Source organism: Euleptes europaea, chromosome 8 (assembly GCF_029931775.1).
Source record: "Euleptes europaea isolate rEulEur1 chromosome 8, rEulEur1.hap1, whole genome shotgun sequence".
Taxonomy (NCBI): domain Eukaryota; kingdom Metazoa; phylum Chordata; class Lepidosauria; order Squamata; family Sphaerodactylidae; genus Euleptes; species Euleptes europaea.
In genome coordinates this window covers 99,192,281-99,211,855 of record NC_079319.1, presented here as the reverse complement: position 1 = coordinate 99,211,855, position 19,575 = coordinate 99,192,281, and positions in this window count along the sequence as shown.

Below are 19,575 nucleotides of genomic sequence, written 5' to 3'. Positions count from 1 at the left end.
CAGGCTTTTAAGGAAAAGAAAAAACTTTGCTGAGATTGTGGAAAGCTGAAGCTTAATGGTATTCAACATAGATGGGAGTATCCTCAAGGTATTTCTTTCTTTTTCAAAACAAGAAGATACAAAATTACTGACATTCTTAAAGCTGAACAATTTTAAAGAAGATATGACAAAGATCTCCCAGAATCTTCGTGGCCTGTTCCAAAGGACACACCAGAAGAGGATAAGTCTGACTTGGCAACTGGAGGCGGACAACCTGTAGAAACACCAGAAGAGGAGTCTATCTCAGAAGATAATGATGCCTGAGCTGTTTTTCTTTTCAAGAATGGGGGAGGGTGGGCGGGATCAAATAATGTATTAAAAATGGGGGAAAATAGGGATGGGAAGGATTATAAATTGAAATGTTAAAAATATTGTCATGGAATATTAATGGTTTGAATTCTCCCAATAAGAGGAGAAAGGTGTTTCATCATCTACAAAAATCTAAAGCTAATATTTTTTTGTCTACAGGAAACACATATGTTACTCAAGGATGCAATGAGATTAGAGAATCTGAAATTAGGGAAATTATTTACATCTTGCAATGAAAAGAAAAAAGTTAATGGATTGGCCATGTATGTTCCTTTGATATTGGAACCAAAGTTAATTTATAAGGATATTGAAGGTAGAATCCTATTAATAGAAATTAAATGTGGATATCAGAAAATATTATTGTTTGGTATTTATGCTCCTAGTATGAAACAAAAGAACTTTTTTCTTAACGAATTAGCTCCAATACTGGCTGAGTATGGTAGCGAGAAAATGATTTGGATGGGGGATTTCAATGGGGTAATAGAACCAAAATTAGATAGATCTGGGAAGAAAAAGAAAGTGAAGTGTGAGGGTAGGCTGCCTGGTATTTTTTCTAATATGACGAATCATTGGGAAATGTTTGATATTTGGAGATTTATAAATGGATGTAAGAGGGGTTACACATATTTTTCACACAGACACCTTACCCATTCGAGAATAAATATGATATTGCTTTCTAAAACTTTAATGAATATTGCGAATTGTCCGGAGATTTTGCCTAGGGTATTATCTGATCATAATGCCATTATGATAAATATTAGGACAGAAGATAAGAATTATAGAGTATGGTCAGTAAATGATTACTTATTAAAAAAACTGTAGAACAATTAAAAACAAATATTCAAAATTATTTTATTGAAAATGCTGATAAGGGGGTTTCAGAGGGGATGGTATGGGATGCTGGTAAAGCAGTAATTAGAGTTTTTGGATTCAACAAAATACGAGGTGGTTTAAGATGAAGGAAAAACAAAAGAAAATAATATTAGAGAAAATTAAGGTAGAAGAAATACAAATGAAAAGATCTCAAGATAAATTAGATAAGCAAGAGAGGGCTAACAACTTGAAACAACTACAACAACAATATGAATTATTAATAACAGCAGAAATAGAAAATTAAATTATGTTTAATAGGCAAAGATTTTTCAAACATGCTAATAAACCTGGCAAGTTGCTAGCCTGGCAAATAAAACAAAGGGGAAAAAAGATACCAATAGTTAAATAAGGAAAGAAGGTAAAATAACAACAGACAAACAGAAAATAATGGAGACATTTGTAGACTATTATAAAAATTTATATCGGGAGCAACCAACCTCGGACAAATAAATAGATGCGTATCTGAAACAATTCAACTGGAAATGTATATCACAAGAACAGAAGGGTTTTTTAGGTTCTATTATAACCCCCGAGGAATTAAAAATAGCAATTGGTAAAAGTAAACTAAATAAATTACTGGGGCCAGATGGATTTATGGCATTTTATTATAAAACGTTTGAAGAACAGATATCTCCACACTGATTGAAAGTAATGAATTTATGTTTACAAAATGGTTCTATTCCACAAACCTGGAAACAAGTAAACATAGTATTAATACCAAAACTGGATACAGGTTTTTTGGAAGTTAAGAACTATAGGCCTATTTCATTATTAAACAATGGTTATAAATTATTTGTTGATATTTTAGCCATAAGGTTAAAAAAGGTACTAAATGATTATATACATGAAGATCAAACTGGTTTTTTACCTGGAAGAATGATTAGCCAAAATGTTAGAACGGTGATAGATTTATTAGAGTATTCAGAGTTCACTCCAACTCCAATGGCTATGATTTTTTTAGATGCAGAGAAAGCTTTCGATAATGTAAATTGGAAATTTATGGAAAAAATATTGGAATATGTGGGATTGGGTATTGGTTTTAAAAAAAGCAATTGGGAGTATATATTCCCAACGAACAGCTAGACTTATGGTTAATGGACTACTATCATCACCATTAGAAAATGGCACCAGACAAGGTTGCCCTATTTCACCTTTGTTGTGTATTTTAGTTTTAGAAGTATTGTTGAATAAGTTTCGACTAGATGATAATATTGTAGGTAGGTTTTATTATTGAGTCTAAAGTTAGATATTTAGGAATTTGGTTAACTTCAAATAAACTTAATTTATTCCTGTCAGGCCTGCTTTCCTCTGCTCTCAGCAGCCTGTCAGACTGAGAATGTTTTGATTTTGAGGCCTCTCAAGGCCAAGCCTGCTAACTGTTGAATTCCTGATCCAGCGCTATCTCCCGTGGGAACGGCTCCTCGTTGGGAGGGGGTTACCGTGACCCGTTGTGACTCATGCTTTCCAATATAGGCTTTGAACTGTGCTACCCGTTCCCAGTTGTGCCAATTTAACTGTTAGCTCTGTAAACCTGTAGGTTTTCCAATAAATCAACTCTCTTTTGGACTCCTCGTCTGTGGATGTTGTTTGTGGGATTACCACGGGACAAGTGCTCACATTTTGGCACAACTCACTCCTCTGTTTTTTACCTGCCTGGCTGGAGCCCTGGAAGGTTCGCCGGGGTCTCGGATTGGAGCAGGGGACGTGCTCTCCGAGTGAATTACCTGTGGCTGGAGCCCCGGAGGGTTCGCCTGGGTCCCGGGTGGGAGTTGAGACAGCACTCCCCAGGTGGAGGGTTTCTGGCCGAAACCCTGGAGGGTCCTGAACCTTGGTACCCTCCATTGGAACCGTCGGACGAGTACCCCGATGACCCTTCCTTGCTGAATGACATTCTTGCTGAGGAGCTGCGGACGGATGTGGAGATCAATCGCCTGATTGTACTCATTCGAGTTCAGTGGCGTCTCCTGGCTGACACGACCCCCTGGACGAACCCCGACGCAGATCAAAGTGCCCAGCACGACCTCTGAATACTGGACAGTTTGGTGGAAGAAGTGCGACTGGCGCAGGAGGATTTAGCAGCCTTAACCCGTTTGTTAGCGAGGTTAACTGTACGTGAGGAGCAACAAGAGCTGGTAGCGGCCCCGATCCGCCCCGATCCGCCCCGATCTATGGCAGGAACACGGGCGGAGGAAGCCCCGATCCCAACCGCTCCTTATCCCAACCCGTGCTTGAAGGAGCATGGGATGTAGCGGCCCGGACTGCCTTACTGTTTGTAGGACTAACTTCGGCCACAGCCACAGTGGCTGAACTCACGAAACACTTAACCCCTGATTTTGGAGCAGACGCTGCTGCTCTGGCAGTCCAGGTTCAACCATTATTGGACCTACAAGATTCCTCTGAACTCCTTCTGCTTCTGGAGCGAGAAGCTCTCCCGATTGTCACCACGGCGATCGCCGCCAAGCTCGAGGCCGACCAAGTGCTCGCTGACTGAAAGTGAGCCGAGGAACAATTGTGGGCAGCGGATGCTGCGGCAGCTCGAGCGCGAGCCAAGAAAGAAGAGGAACAATGTTTGGCCTCTGCTCAAGCCCACACGGTCACGGACGTGCGTCCCAGAGACAGCACAGGAGTCGGGTTTATCCCCTCATTTTCCCTGAGTTTTGGTCCACCTCGCGACGCACAACACGCACGTCGGCTTGCAGGTCGCTTCACCGAGCCGGACTACTCGGATGAGGAGGACCTGTATGGTGAGGAACCCCACTGGGCTACTGATCTCCGGGTCAGCCAGTCCCGACGCATGGGGAAAGCTGGGGACGAAATGCGTCTCTTGTGGGGCCAGAACAGGGACTTGACTGATCGTGTGGCCCGTCTGCAGGATCAAATGGAGCAATTACTTCGAGAGAATGAACGTTTACAATGAGCTCAAACTACCCCAGTCCAACCGGTGCCAACTCAGCCAACTCTGCCGGTTCCACGACCACAATTTCCGCCGCTGAGGGCACCACTTCTTCCTCCTCCGGGACAACCGGCCCAGCCGCCTCCTAGAGTTCCAGCTCAACCAGCCCCTGGAGCACCGGTTTTACTGGCCCCAGGAGCACCGGTTTTGCGGGCCCCAGGAGCACCGTTTTGCCGCCTCCAGGACAACCGCCAGTACTACCCCCAGCGCCCCCTCCCATACAGTGGAAACAACCTCAGTTAAGAGTGACCTACGACGGCTCAGTTGAGGCCCTACCCTGTTTCCTACACCAAGTGGACAGTTATATGCGGGAACAGGGGCAGCACTTCCCCACCGAAGACAGCCGGGCGCGCTTCGCTGCCTCCCTATTGACTGGAAAGGCCGCTGACTGGATGGTCCTCCAGTTAGACACTCGGGCCCAATCCATACACTCACTCAACGAATTCATGCGAGCGTTATGGCGACGTTTCAAGGACCCTTTCCTGGGTGAGAAGCCCAAGGCAGCCCTCCTGCAACTTCAACAAGGCTCTATACCAGTGCTGGAATTCGCGGACGAATTCCAAAGACTTGCCAGTAAAATAGTGGACTGGACCGAAGCTACCCGAATACATAATTTCCAGGAAGCCTAACATCCAGAGATATTGAACTGGGCTTATATGGAACGAGACCCAGACACTCTTGAAGAATGGATTTTACTAGCTGAGGAGGTGGAAAGTCGATGCCAATTCATTTCGCTGGCCCGACGTCGAGCCAGGGAGGGGGGCAACCAAAAGCCCCCTACTAAGGCTGCAGCTCCTACACCGTGGAGACCTGCTCTACCCTCGCAAGACCACATGTCTCGATTTCAAAGGGGAGCCTGTCTCTTTTGCAGAACTATAGGCCACTTTGCAGCAGCCTGCCCGCTTCGACCGGACCGGTTGGTTCCTTCTTGACTGGATGGACTGCCCCGGAATTGGGGGTGACCTCAGCACCGAGGCACCGCAGCCAACTGAAGCTTTGCTCCAGGACGGACCGTGCCATCGGCTCTCCACGTTGGAGATGTGCCTCACGAACCTTCACCAGCAAGCCCATCGGGGTTCCGGATTACAAGTGCCCCACCGTCTTTGGACGAGGACAGGAACTGGGATCCCCCTGCTTTGAACCTTGAATCCCCTTTCGATCTGTCAAAAAATGGGCAGGGTCTGCTGTGAATGGAGTGACACCGCGGACCCTCGCAGCTATTCCTGCAAAACCCAAAGCTCCAGTGAAGGTGAGTGAGATCGAAGAGACTGTGTATGTGGACGTAGTGTTACAGCGCCATAAAGGGGGCCCCCAGTTACAAGTCAAAGCACTCATAGACTCCAGGTGTGCCCGCTCCCTGATCAATGAAACCACTTTCAAAGCACTCAAAGTCAAGTCAGACACCCTGCCAGCTCCCATCCAGTTCACCCAAATGGATGGCAGTGATTTCAAGGGTGGGCCAGTAGATCGTTGCCCTCGCGGAGTGGCGATGGGCATTGGCCACCACTGGGAACAAATTGACTTTACCATAGCCCCTATCAGATACGAAGTGGTGTTGGGATGAACACGTTGTCCATAAAACCATGGATGAACACGTTGCCCTGGTAAGGGAAGTATTGCAATGCCTCAGAGACAACCAGCTGTATGCTAAGGTGTCCAAGTGTGACTTTCACCAAAAACAATTAACCTTCCTGGGCTATATAATTTCACACCACGGACTCACTATGGACCCTGACAAGGTGTGATCAGTAACCAGTTGGGAACCACCCTCCACCAGTAAGCAAGTCTAGCAATTTCTTGGGTTCGCTAACTTCTACATGGGGTTCATCCTGTGAGAGATCCCCTCTCTCTGAGTTTACTTCTCCAAATCAAATGTTCAGACGTGGATAAAGAAACAAAGGATTTATTGAAGACATCAGGAGATGAGACAGGCACAGGTAGAAAGCTGCAAGTGAGGGGCTATTCGGGTTTACAGAATATATTGACTCCAGGGCACTGGGGCACTGGGGTTCACACTTATTGTTATGGGAAGTTACAAGCTTGGCATAATACAAAACATCAGACGAGTCCCAGGAAGTCTGGTGAAGCTATCACACTTCCAAGGCCGCATCGGCCTGAGGGAGTACTGACAGGAAGAACAGCGGGGGGGAAGATACTAGGGGCAATCAGGCCTGGCGCCTGAGACCAGAAGGTGTGAACTGCTTTTACGAGTTCACTGATAACAAAGCAAAAGCAGGTGATGGAAAGCAGAGACACATAGACAGAGACCCTCACATTCTGCCCCCCTTAAGGCCCCCCTCCAGGGTTCTCGAGAGGGCGAGGCTTATCGGGATAAGCGAGGTGGAATTCTCGGATCAAGCGAGGGGCCGCCATGTGGGGTGCGGCCACCCACTCGTCGTGAGCGGACCCAAGGTTTTTCCACCGAACAAAGTAAAACAGTTTCCCTTTTTTCCATTTGGAATCTAAAACCTTGGATATTTCCAAATGGGTATCTCCCCCTACCACGGTAGGAATCTCGTGTGCGGGAGGGGGGTGGAACTGGGGAGCTGGCACATAAGGTTTGAGGAGGCTTATATGAAAGACTGGATGGACCCCCTTGAGGGTCTTTGGGAGTTCCAGTTCCACGGTAACCTCATTGATTACTCTGGTAATGGGGAAAGGTCCCACATAACGGTCGCTCAATTTTTTGCAGGGACGCAGAGAGCGGAGGTTTTTAGTGGACAGATAGACTTGCTCTCCCACCTTAAGCTCCCATCCCAGAGACCGGTGTTTGTCTGCCTGTTCCTTGTACTTGCTTTTTGCCCTCTCAAGATTCTTGAGCAGCCATGGCCAGGTAGATTTGACTACCTGAATCCACTCCTGAAGATCAGGGGTGGACTGGAGCTCTGGCGTGACGGGAGCGGAACCGAAAGGACCGAATTCCGTCCCGTATATTACTTGGAAGGGACTAAAGCCGGTAGAGGAATGAGGCGCATTGTTGTACGCATATTCGGCAAATGGCAGCAGGTCGACCCAGTCGTCCTGGTGGAAATTTACATAGCAGCGCAAATAACATTCTACCACCGCGTTTACTCGTTCCGTTTGACCATCCGTCTGGGGGTGATAGGCGGAAGAAAGGCCCTGTTCCTCCACCCCCATTAGCTTCAGGAAGGCTCGCCAAAATTTGGCAACAAACTGGACCCCCCGGTCGGAGAGGACCTTCCTTGGGATCGAGTGTAGCCTGAGGACGTGTGTGACGAACAGTTTAGCCAAGCCCTGGGCTGAAGGAAGACCTGCACATGGAACGAAATGGACCTGTTTGGAAAAGAGGTCCGTGATTACCCAGAGAACCGTCTTTCCCCGACTTGGAGGTAGGTCGGTGATAAAATCCATGGCGATGACTTCCCAGGGTCGGGAGGGGTTCTCAAGCGGTTTGAGGAGCCCTGGGGGTTTTCCCATCCGTCTTTTGGCTGTGGCGCAAGTGGGGCAGCTGCGCACGTACAGCTCTACATCGGATCTCATACCGGGCCACCAAAACTGCCTCCGTACCAGGTGAAGAGTTTTTATGAAACCAAAATGACCCGCCAACCTGGCACCATGTACAAGTCCCAATACCTCTTTACGAAGGGAGGATGGGACATATAGTTTTCCCCCTTGCACCCACCAGGTGTTGGTTCGTTCCAAGCCCGTGGGGAAGAGATGGTGCTCCTCCTCCTGTAAGGAGGCGTCCCGGAGTCGCTGTTGGAAGGCTTCCGGGATACCTTTGAGCGTAGGGGGGGTGTCAGGTTGTTGGGCTTGGGACCGGGTAGTGACGGCTAAGCTAGGAACCTCCCCTCGCTGCTCAGGAGTGAACAGAGAGTCGACTGGGCGATCGAAATCGTTGCGATACTGGGGAAGTCGTGACAAAGCGTCAGCTAGGGCATTCTCTTTGCCAGGGACATGCTTGAGGGTGAACCGGAATTTTGCGAAGAATTGGGCCCACCGAATTTGTTTGGCGTTGAGCTTTCTAGCTCCCTTGAGAGCCTCGAGATTCTTGTGATCGGTACACACCTCAAACGGCAGCTCGGCACCTTCTAAAAAGTGCCTCCATATGGTGAGGGCATGTTTGACCGCCGCCGCCTCCTTCTCCCAAATAGCCCAGTTGATTTCGGACTGGGAAAACTTCTTGGAGAAGTAGGCGCAAGGTCTCAACCGCCCCCCTTCATCCCTCTGCAATAGGGCCCCGCCCATGGCCACATCCGAGGCATCCACTTGCACCACAAAAGGCTTGGTGCAATCCGGGTGGGCCAAAACGGGTTCGGATGAAAAAAGCAGCTTTAAACGTTCAAAAGCTTGCTGGCACTGGGGGGACCATTGCAAACGGGCTGAGGGAAGCGCGGCGCTAGCCCCCTTGTCCTTGGTACGCAACAGGGCAGTGAGGGGAAGCGCAACTTGGGCAAAGTTGGGAATGAAGTTGCGGTAAAAGTTAGCGAATCCCAAAAACTGCTGAAGCTGGCGGCGGGTAGTGGGGGGTTCCCAATCCCACACCGCCTGGACCTTTGCGGGGTCCATTTCTAACCCTTGGTGGGAAATCACGTACCCAAGAAATGTAATGGAAGGTTGGTGGAACTCACATTTGGACACCTTAGCATATAGTTTGTGCTCCCGCAGCCGCTGGAGCACTTCTCGCACTAGGCGTACATGTTCTTCCATGGTTTCAGAGTAAATAAGGATGTCATCGAGAAATACCACCACCCCCCGAAACCGCAAATCATGCAAAACCTCATTAATTAATTGCATAAACACACTGGGAGCCCCCGAAAGTCCGAAAGGCATGACTAGGTATTCAAACATTCCAAAACAGCTGGAAAAGGCTGTTTTGGGTTCGTCTCCTTCTTTAATGCGAATGCGGTGGTATGCTTCCACTAAGTCCAGTTTGGTGAAGATTCGGCCCTCCTTTAATTGTGCTAGAATGTCGGGAATAAGAGGGAGAGGGTAAGCGTTAGACTGGGTGACGGCGTTTAGCCTACGAAAGTCAATGCACAGTCTTAAATCTCCCGTCTTTTTCTTCACAAAGAAGGCTGGGGCCGAATAAGGAGCCTTGGAAGGGCGTATGAAACCCCTCGCCAAGTTGGCATCCAGATAGTCCCGTAACACCGCCTTTTCACTAGGGCTCATGGGGTAAACCTTCCCTTTAGACAGTTTGCCTTCCCCCACAATTTCGATGGCGCAGTCCGTCTCTCTGTGGGGGGGTAGTTCGTCACATTCCCTAACATCAAAGACGTCCGCAAACTGCGAGTATTCAGTGGGCAGTTGAGGAGGAACGGTGGCTGGGGGGGGAGACCCTACCACAGCGGCGGCCGGAGACCGGACAACCCGTTCCTTGTCATGTAAACTACAGGGGTTTTCGGGAAACGAGAGCACCCGTTCAACCCAGTCGATGGACGGGTTGTGTCCCCGTAGCCAGTTCATCCCTAATACCACCGGGGTTACTATAGGGGCGATGGTAAAATACAAGCGTTCCCAATGTTCCCCCACGGACATAATCACGGCTGCAGTTCTGTGGGTCACCGGGCCCCGTTTAAAATCACTCCCGTCCATTTGGGAAAAGCGGAGGGGTCCCGGAAGCCGCTTGCGCCGGACTCCCAGTTTCTTGGCTGTGTCCTCACTAATCATGGTGCGGGCACACCCCGAGTCAACCAAAGCGGGGAATTCTAAACTGGGACCCCCCTTTGGTAGGGAAAGGTGAACACGCACATATACATTGTCCTCTTGGGCGCTTACCATCGGTGGAGCTCCTTGCACAACAACAGGGGCGGTCTGCTGCGGAGCCCCCTCTACAGCAGACCGACGGCGTTTTTTGCCGGCTGTTCCCACTCTTCCTCCTCGCTGGAAGAGGGGGAAGGAGTGGTGGCGGTCGGGGACCCGTCCGAATCAAAAGTGGTACTTGTAATCCGGGACCCCGTCGGGCCAGTAGAAGTGGAGGCTCTGTCCTGGGGGCGCGCATGGAGAGCGGAGGGTGCGCCGGAACGTCGGCCCGGCGGTCCGCTCTTGCGGCGGGGCTGGTCCTCGGCAGTCGCCTTCTGTGGTTCAGTCGGGGCTTGGCGTGGGGGGTTGGGACGGCCCGAACGAGAGGGGCACTGTGACGCAAAGTGTCCCTTACCTCCGCAGGTCAGGCAGACACCGGTCTCAAAACGCTTGCGGCGTTCAGCAGCCGAGGGACCCCCGCTGCCCCCCAGTCGGAAGTCTCGGCCCCGGTCGCTCCGGGGTCTCGGGTCTCGTCCAATGCGTTGTTTGGACAAGGTCAAAAGTTGTTTGCGATTCTCGATGTCGGCAGCGTGGCGAACCCAACCTTCCACATCCGGGGGGTTCCCTTGCATGAAGGCCCAATGTTGGAGGTCCGGGTTGAGGCCCTCCCTGAAACACTGTACCAAAGTGGCCTCACTCCAGTCCAGGATTCGGCTGGCCAGTGACTGGAACTCACTTGCATACTGCGCCACCGACTTGGTCCCTTGGCGCAGTTGCATCAGGGAGGCTTTAGCCCGCTCTCCCAGAGTCGGGTCCTCAAAGCGGTTTCGGAGTGCTACCATAAACTCGTCCAGGGTTCGCAGCACCGGCGAGCGGAGTTCATACTGCAACACCATCCAGGCGGCCGCCTCCCCTTGCAGTAAGGAAGCCACGTACTGCACCCGGGACTCCTCGGAGGTGAAGGTTCGGCCTTGTTCTCGCATAAAAATGTCCACTTGGACCATGAAAAAGGTCAACTGGTCCCCTGAACCGTCATACGTGACTTTCAGGTCCCGATGGGACGGGAGGCTAGGAGGCGCGGGAGGGGCTGCCGGTGCTCCGTCCGGGAGATCGCCGGCGGGCGGTTGCACTTTCAGCGCGTCCAGGGCCGCTGCCATCTCACCCATCACCCGCTGCATGGTTTCCATCTGCTCCTGCATGGCTTGGCGATCCTCCTGCCACTGCTTGCGTTCTTCCTCCATCAGGGCCTCCTTGCGTGCCGGGTCCCCTTCGAGTCCCGTGCTGGGGAAGGCCAACCGGCGATCCTTCGCCGCGGTTCGGGAGAGAGACCAACCCTTGGGGGAGTCCAGCCAATTGTTAAAAAGTCCTCGGGGACGTCCGTCCCGGCCTTGGTCGGGGATGGGATCCCTAGGCTTCTTTGGCTTGGCACCCTCCTCCTTGGGGTCCGGTTTCTCCGGCACCACCGGTTCATTCGGTGCGTCAGGGGTAGTAGGGGTGTTTTCCTCGTCGCCTTGCATTCTGTCCCAAAAGGTACAGCAGCAGTCCGAGAGGCAGGGACTTGCAGCTTAATGTGAGAGATCCCCTCTCTCTGAGTTTACTTCTCCAAATCAAATGTTCAGACGTGGATAAAGAAACAAAGGATTTATTGAAGACATCAGGAGATGAGACAGGCACAGGTAGAAAGCTGCAAGTGAGGGGCTATTCGGGTTTACAGAATATATTGACTCCAGGGCACTGGGGCACTGGGGTTCACACTTATTGTTATGGGAAGTTACAAGCTTGGCATAATACAAAACATCAGACGAGTCCCAGGAAGTCTGGTGAAGCTATCACACTTCCAAGGCCGCATCGGCCTGAGGGAGTACTGACAGGAAGAACAGCGGGGGGGAAGATACTAGGGGCAATCAGGCCTGGCGCCTGAGACCAGAAGGTGTGAACTGCTTTTACGAGTTCACTGATAACAAAGCAAGAGCAGGTGATGGAAAGCAGAGACACATAGACAGAGACCCTCACACATCCCCAACTTCGCTCAAATCGCACTCCCCATCTCGGATCTCCTTAAGACTAAGGGAAAAGGCAGCACTGCCGCGTTGCCCTCTGCTAAAATCAATTGGACCCCCCCCCAGTGCCAAACCGCTTTTGACACTCTCAAGCTACTGTTTACCTCTGAACCGGTGCTGAAGCACCCTAATCCTGATCAGATGTTTATAGTCCAGGTGGACGCGTCAGACGTGGCAATGGGGGGTGTGCTTCTACAGCAGGGGAAGGACGGTCTTCTCCATCCATGTGCTTACTTCTCTAAGTTGTTCGCGCAATCTCAACTCAACTGGCCAATCTGGGAAAAGGAAGCGGCTGCCGTCCACCATGCCCTTATGGTGTGGAGACAGTTTTTGAAAGGTTCTAAAGTCCCTTTTGAAGTCTGGAGTGATCACAAGAACCTGGAGGCACTCACGGGGGCCTGTAAACTGTCCATGAAACAGGTACGCTGGGTGGACTTCTTTGCGCAGTTCTGTTTTGTATTAAAACACGTACCAAGGAAACAGAATGTCCTGGCTGATGCTCTATCCAGACTACCCCAATACCCAACCAAGGTTGACCGCCCCACGGAATCCCTGTTCACTCCTGCTCAAAGGGGTTTGCTGCCCACTCTAGCAGTCCAAACTCGATCGCAAACCCGGCTCCCGCCACAGCCTTTGCAAGGGGGGGGCACTTCAAGCCCAACCACACCGGTTGGCCCGATCATGCCACCCCCCTCACCTCCTTTGCTAGCTCCACCGGCACCCGGTCATCCTGGCAGTCCAACCATCCAACCCCCCTCGGGGGCATCCCCTCCAGCACGGAGCCCACACCGCCGGAAGGGGTGGATCTAACAGACTCTTTTTTGGCCTCGCTTTGTTCTGACTGCCAAGCCGAACGCAAACCCTTCCCTCTGCTCTGACTGAAAGTGGAGGGTTTTGGTACAAAGACTCTAAGCTACATATGCCTAAAAGGCTACAGAAGGAAGTACTACAGCTAGTCCATGGAGCCAAGACCGCGGGACACTTTGGATTTCTAAAAACGTTACAATTTGATGCCAAATTTTTAAATAATTATTCTGGAATTGTGAGCACTTGTCCCGTGGTAATCCCACAAACAACATCCACAGACTAGGAGTCCAAAAGAGAGTTGATTTATTGGAAAACCTACAGGTTTACAGAGCTAACAGGTAAATTGGCACAACTGTGGCACACACACACACATCCTTTCCATACAGGAATTTGTCACGGCCCACATTCTACCAGCCAGGCCATGCAGCTGTAATATAGAATTAGAGCTGCTTAGGTAAACAACTGTACCAACTCATGAGGCTTGATGGCCAGATTTATTCAGGCTGATTTCTTTAAATAGAACTTTAATGTCATTCACAAAGCGTATCTGTCTTAGAGGTGGTGAGTCACCTGTTTCAGCTAGTAGTGAAAGGAAGTTGTGTATAAGGAGACACCTCTGGCAAACACATTTGGCTGACACTTGCTTTTTCTTGCTTCTGTTTAGAGATAATTGCTGGCTCCACTGAGAAGGAAATCACTAGTAAAAATAGCAGATCAATAAATTTACTGAGGAAATTAAGTCTGTATGGGCAAAGTTTTAGAGGCTCCTCCTTCTTAACCCAGTTGGTTCTAGGAAAGGAGTGAGCAAGACCGTTTATAATCCCACACCTTGCTCAAAGTCCCAGAAGGTGCTATTGTGATGCCCTTCCTCCACTCACATAGAGAGCCCACCAACCTCAGCAAACCCCCCCCTCTCAGGTTCTGGGATACAAGTACATCAGTCCACCACTCTTGCTACCCTTATTGTCTCTTTTAAAATTCACAGAGAGAGCCCTGGCCATTCCACACCTCAAGTCCTCTTTCACTCACAGAGACATCAGCAGACAGGGCAGCCCAACCCCCTTTAATAACAGACCCTCACTCAAACACTTCACTGAGTTATTGGGTTGGGGGCTCATACAGTGTTCCATTCACATACTGCCACCATTTGTTCATATCTTATAATATATAGAGAGACCAAGATATTAACTTGTGTGTGTTCATGTGTTTCTTTCCCTCAGACACCAAGCCCCCAGGGCTAAACAAACAAGGATTTAACTTTAATTTATGGTTTGAACGTAACACTGAAGAAAGCAAGATAGATGTTACAACGTTTTGTTTCCAATTGAACTTTTGAAGTATTCCCCTATTCCAGCAATTGGGATCCTTTGTTACAAACTGACTCTTTTCAGCTAGCTCTAAGCAACTCTTCTCCACAGTTTCAATCAGCCGGACACCCCCTTTCCCCTCTCATCTCCCCCCACTGCCAACTCCTGCTTGCCCTGCCGACTGCTCTTTTAAAACTGTCTCTCCCCAACATTCTGTCAACTCTCATTGGTTGCTCTTAGGGAGAGGCAGAACCTAACTTGTCAGTGGTCTATAGATACACCATTATGTCATCAAACCTGCCACTTTTTGCACAGGGGTCCAGTGCCGGACAGGGGTCGTAAGGGAGCATGGAGCCCTGTGTGTGTTGATGATTGACAGGGTGTCAATCATCCCCTCGTGTGTTTTTTGGCCGCAATTCATAGATCGGCCTGTGAGGGTTTTAGGAGCATGTTTTGAGAACTCGGGTCTAAGAAGCCGTTTAAAAAAAAAAAAATTTTTTTTTTAAAAAACAGGGCTGTTGTAGGCTATGGGGGTGTAGCTGAAGGAAGGTTATGGGGCCAAGGGTGTGGTGGACTATCTGTACAGGGGAGGAAGGAGGCAGACCAGTTTCCTGCCCCCTCTAAGGCCCCCCTCCCCCCAAGTCCGGCAGGGAAGGACGATCCGGGTATAACTCATGGAACTGACATACCAACCTGGGGGCGGAGACGTGGTGATGCGCAACCCACTCATTGTAAGCAGGACCAAAATGCTTCCAAATGCTCCAAAATTGAGTCCCCCCCCCCCGTGGATACAGGAGTCAAGGATCTTGGACACCTCAAAGTGTTCTTCTCCACCCACCATGCTAGGCACTTCTGGGGGGACTTCAGGGTGCCACTCGGGCGAGGGGACATGTTGTTTTAAAAGGACAACATGGAACACGGGATGGACCTTTCTCAGAGCCTTAGGGAGAAGTAGTTCCACCGTTACTGGATTGACGATTCTTGCTATAGGAAAAGGGCCGATGAATCTTTCACTGAGTTTCTTGCTCGGACGCAGGGACCGCAAGTTTTTGGTGGACAAGTACACTAAGTCCCCCACCTTGAGTTCCCACCCTGGAGAACAATGCTTATCGGCTTGGGCTTTGTATCGTTGTTTAGCCCGTTCTAATTTTTTCTGCAACCATGGCCAAGTGGTTTGAGTTGTGTGTACCCACTCAGAAATGTCTGCACCTCCCTCCTCCCTCAAAACATCCACACTGCCCAGAGGGCCAAACTCTTTTCCATACACAATGCGAAAAGGGCTAAAACCTGTAGACTGATGCACAGCATTGCTGTAGGCATATTCTGCAAAGGGTAAGAGATCCACCCAGTCATCTTGATGGTCATTGACAATACACCATAAATAACACTCCAACACAGCATTTACCCGTTCGGTCTGCCCATCTGTCTGAGGGTGAAACGCACTTGACAGCCCCTGCTCTACCCCCACTAACTTGAGAAAAGCTCTCCAAAATTTGGTTACATATTGAGGTCCGTGGTCGGAGACCACCTTGCACGGAAAAGAATGATATTTGAAGACAAGTGACACAAATAAGCGGGCCAATTTTGGGGTGAGGGCAAACCTGTTAAAGGAACCAAATGCACTTGCTTAGAAAATAGATCCATTACCACCCACAGTACCGTTTTCCCTTTACTGAGAGGGAGATCAGTAATAAAATCCATTGCAATAACTTCCCATGGTCCTGAGGGGGTTTCTAGAGGCTGCAACAATCCGGGTGGTTTTCCTGGGGACCATTTTGAAGTGGCGCAGATGGGACAACTGCGAATGAACAAGTCCAAGTCGGATCGCATTTTTGGCCACCAAAACTGTCGCCGGAGGAGGTGTAGTGTTTTAACAAACCCAAAATGTCCTGCAGTCTTTGCTCCATGCACAAGGTGTAACACCTCCTTCCGGAGTACTTCCGGCACATACAGGTTGGCATTTTTAAGATAGAGTACTGGCCGAACGCGGGGAGAGTACTGGCCGAACGCTCAGCTTGGTACCCTTGAATTAAGGCGTCTCTGAAAGAAATGGGTAGTCCCTCTAGGAGAGGATCGTTCAGAGTTGGGTTAGAAAGTTCGAGAGGCTCCTTGGGTGAAGAGCTAGCAGGCTCTTCCCCCGGCGCTATCGGCGGCGGAATGGGGGGAAGGGGGGTGAGTGTTTTTGGTGAGCTAGCTGGCGCTTCCGTGACTTCCAGGGAGCATTGTGTTTGAGCCTGGGTCTGTATGGCTAATGTGGGCAGTCCCCTCTGTGCTGGAGTGAAAAGAGATTCTGTGGGGTGCTCTAGTTTATTGGGATACTGGGGAAGCTGGGACAAAGCATCTGCCAGCTGGTTTTGCTTCCCTGGGACATGTTTTATTACAAACTGAAATTTAGAAAAGAAGTCTGCCCACCTTACTTGTTTGGCTGAAAGTTTGCGAGTTCCCGTCAGGGCTTCTTGTGATCTGTCCAGACCTGGAAGGGGGTATCTGCCCCCTCTAGGAAATGTCTCCATACTTCCAAAGCTTATTTCACTGCAGCCGCCTCCTTTTCCCAAATGGGCCAGTTCAGTTGGGATTGGGAAAATTTCTTAGAAAAGTAAGCACACGGGTGTAATTGCCCGTCGTCTCCCTCTTACAACAAGGCTCCTCCCATGGCTACTTCTTTTTTTATATATAAATTTTTATTGATTTTTTTAATCAAAAAACAAAAAAACAAAAATAGATTCAATGAAATTAACATAAAAAATTACAAACATAATATAAAAGAAAATACAAACAAACAAAAATTAAATACGAAATGCAAAATACAGAAGAGTATCTATATATCTTAGCTAATACAATCTTAATTACTAAATTCCAAAATTCAAAAAGATACCCCTTCCCCCTCCACCCACCCAAAAAGTGACCCTTCACCCGACTTCCGAAGAAGTGTCTAAACAGTTTTTATTATTTTAATAAGACAAAGATATAAAATTACTATAATTTCTATAACTCGTTAATTCAAGCTATAAAATCCGTTTTTGCCAATTAATCCCAATATGTGGCGGCCTTAAACCATGTTTGTTTAAACTCTTCCATATCTTTTCCATGTAGGAATTCCGTTAATTTGGCCATCCTCATATACATCCATAATTTCTCTCTCCAGATATTAATTGAAGGTTTATTCACTTGCTTCCAAACTTTGGCTATCACAATTCTTGCAGCAGCAAAACTATATTGGCAAATAACCCTATCATTATCACTCATATTTTTGGTGGTATTCCCAATAAACCGAATACTGGTTTTCTTTTTACTCTACCCATAATCAAATTGTTCGTTTCCCTCGGTACTTTTATCCAAAATTTTTTAATTTTTTTTACAAAACCACCATACATGCATATATGTACCTCTTTCCTTTCCACATTTCCAACATAATCCCGTATCTCTGCTATTCATTTTAGATATCATCACTTGGGTTATATGTCATCTATTAAACATTTTATATAAATTTTCTCGAATCTCATTGGTTATTGTAAATTTAAATTCTCTTTTCCATAAATTTTCCCATATTTCCAAGTCAATATTAAATCCTAACTCCTTCATCCATTTAATCATAACTGGTTTAATTCTTTCTTGTTCTAAATTAGTTACCATTAATAGTTTATACATTCCACCTTTACCATTACCATTAATAGTTTATACATTCAGTCCTTTATTTCCTTTTATTAATATTTTCTCTAATTCAGATTTATTTTTATTAAATCCAAGCTGATTATCTTTATTAAATATATCACTTAACCTATAATATAAAACCAGTCCTTTATATCAAGTTCTTCCCTGCTCTTTAAAACCCATTTCCCTTCTTTCCATTTGATCATATTTCTATATATATCCAATTCTAAATTCAAATAAGTTCCTCTTTTCATATAAGCTTCTACGGGGTTAATCCATCCCGGAGTTTTGCTTTCTAAAATCCTTCTATACTTTTTCCAAATTTGAAATAACCCGGCTCTAATAATATGAATATTAAACTCTCTATTAACCTTTTCTTTCTCATACCATACGTAAGCATGCCATCCAAAACATAAAATGTAACCTTCTAGTTCTAATATTTTAATATTTTCTAACATAATCCAAGACTTCAGCCATGTGAAATATGATGCTTCATAATATATTTTTAGATCTGGTAACCCTAAACCTCCTGTTTCTCTTAATTGAATCAAATTATTATATGCTAGTCTATGTTTTCCTTTATTCCACAAGAAGTTTATAATATATATATTATTCCAAATTTTAAATATTTTAGTTCCCCTAATAATTGGTAAATTTTGAAATAAAAAAAGCATCTTAGGTAAAACCATCATTTTAATTACCGAAATTCTGCCCCATAATGATAAAGGTATTTTTCCCAATTTTTCAAATCTTTACTAATTTGTTGCCAAATTTTTACATAATTATTTTTAAATAAATTAAAATTATTTGAAGTTAACCAAATGCCCAAATACTTTATTTTATGTTCAATAATAAAACCAGTACTTTTTGATAATTCTTGCTGCTGCAAAAGTGTCATGTTCTTAACCAATATTTTCATTTTATTTTTATTTATTTTAAAACCCGCAAGTTTTCCATAAACCTCAGCCGTTTTATTCCATTCAGCAATCTGACTAATACGGTTAGTTAAAAAACAAACTAAGTCATCTGCATAAGCTTTAACCTTAAAATGATTTCTCCCAATTTTTTAACCTATAATATCTGCATTATTTCTTATCTTTCTCAATAAAATGTCTAGTGTTATAATAAACAATAAAGGTGAGAGAGGACATCCTTGCCTAGTACCCTTTTAGATTACAAATTGTGATGTTAAATCTCCGTTAATAAACAATCTAGCAGTTTGATAAGTATAAATTTTTCCAATGGCTAATTGAAATTTCCCCCCAAAATCCATATATTCTAACACTTTTCTCATAAATTTCCAATTCACATTATCGAAAGCTTTTTCTGCATCCAAAAATATCATTGCAAAGGGTGTAGTACTAAATTCCGCAAGTTCTAAAAGATCTAATACTATAACATTTTGACTAATCAGTCTTCCTGGAAGGAAGCCTGCTTGATCATCATGAATAATCTGACTTAATATTTTTTTCAACCTATTTGCTAAAATCGCTTCAAAAAGTTTGTAATCATTATTCAGTAGTGAAATTGGTCTATAATTTTTAGCATCCAATAAGTCTGATTTTGGTTTAGGAATTAAAACTATATTTGCTTGTTTCCAGGTGTTTGGGATGGATCCATTCTGTAAGCAACTGTTCATCACTTTTAATAAATATGGAGATATTTGTTCTATAAAAACTTTATAATAAAATGTTGTAAATCCATCTGCACCTGGAGCTTTATTTGATTTACTTTTACCTATTACTGCTTTTAATTCCTCCATAGTTATATTAGCATCTAATAATTCTTTATGTTCTTGTAAAATTCCTTCCCATTCAAATTGATTTAAATACACCTCTATTTCCTTTTTGGAAACCTCTCCTTGTCTGTA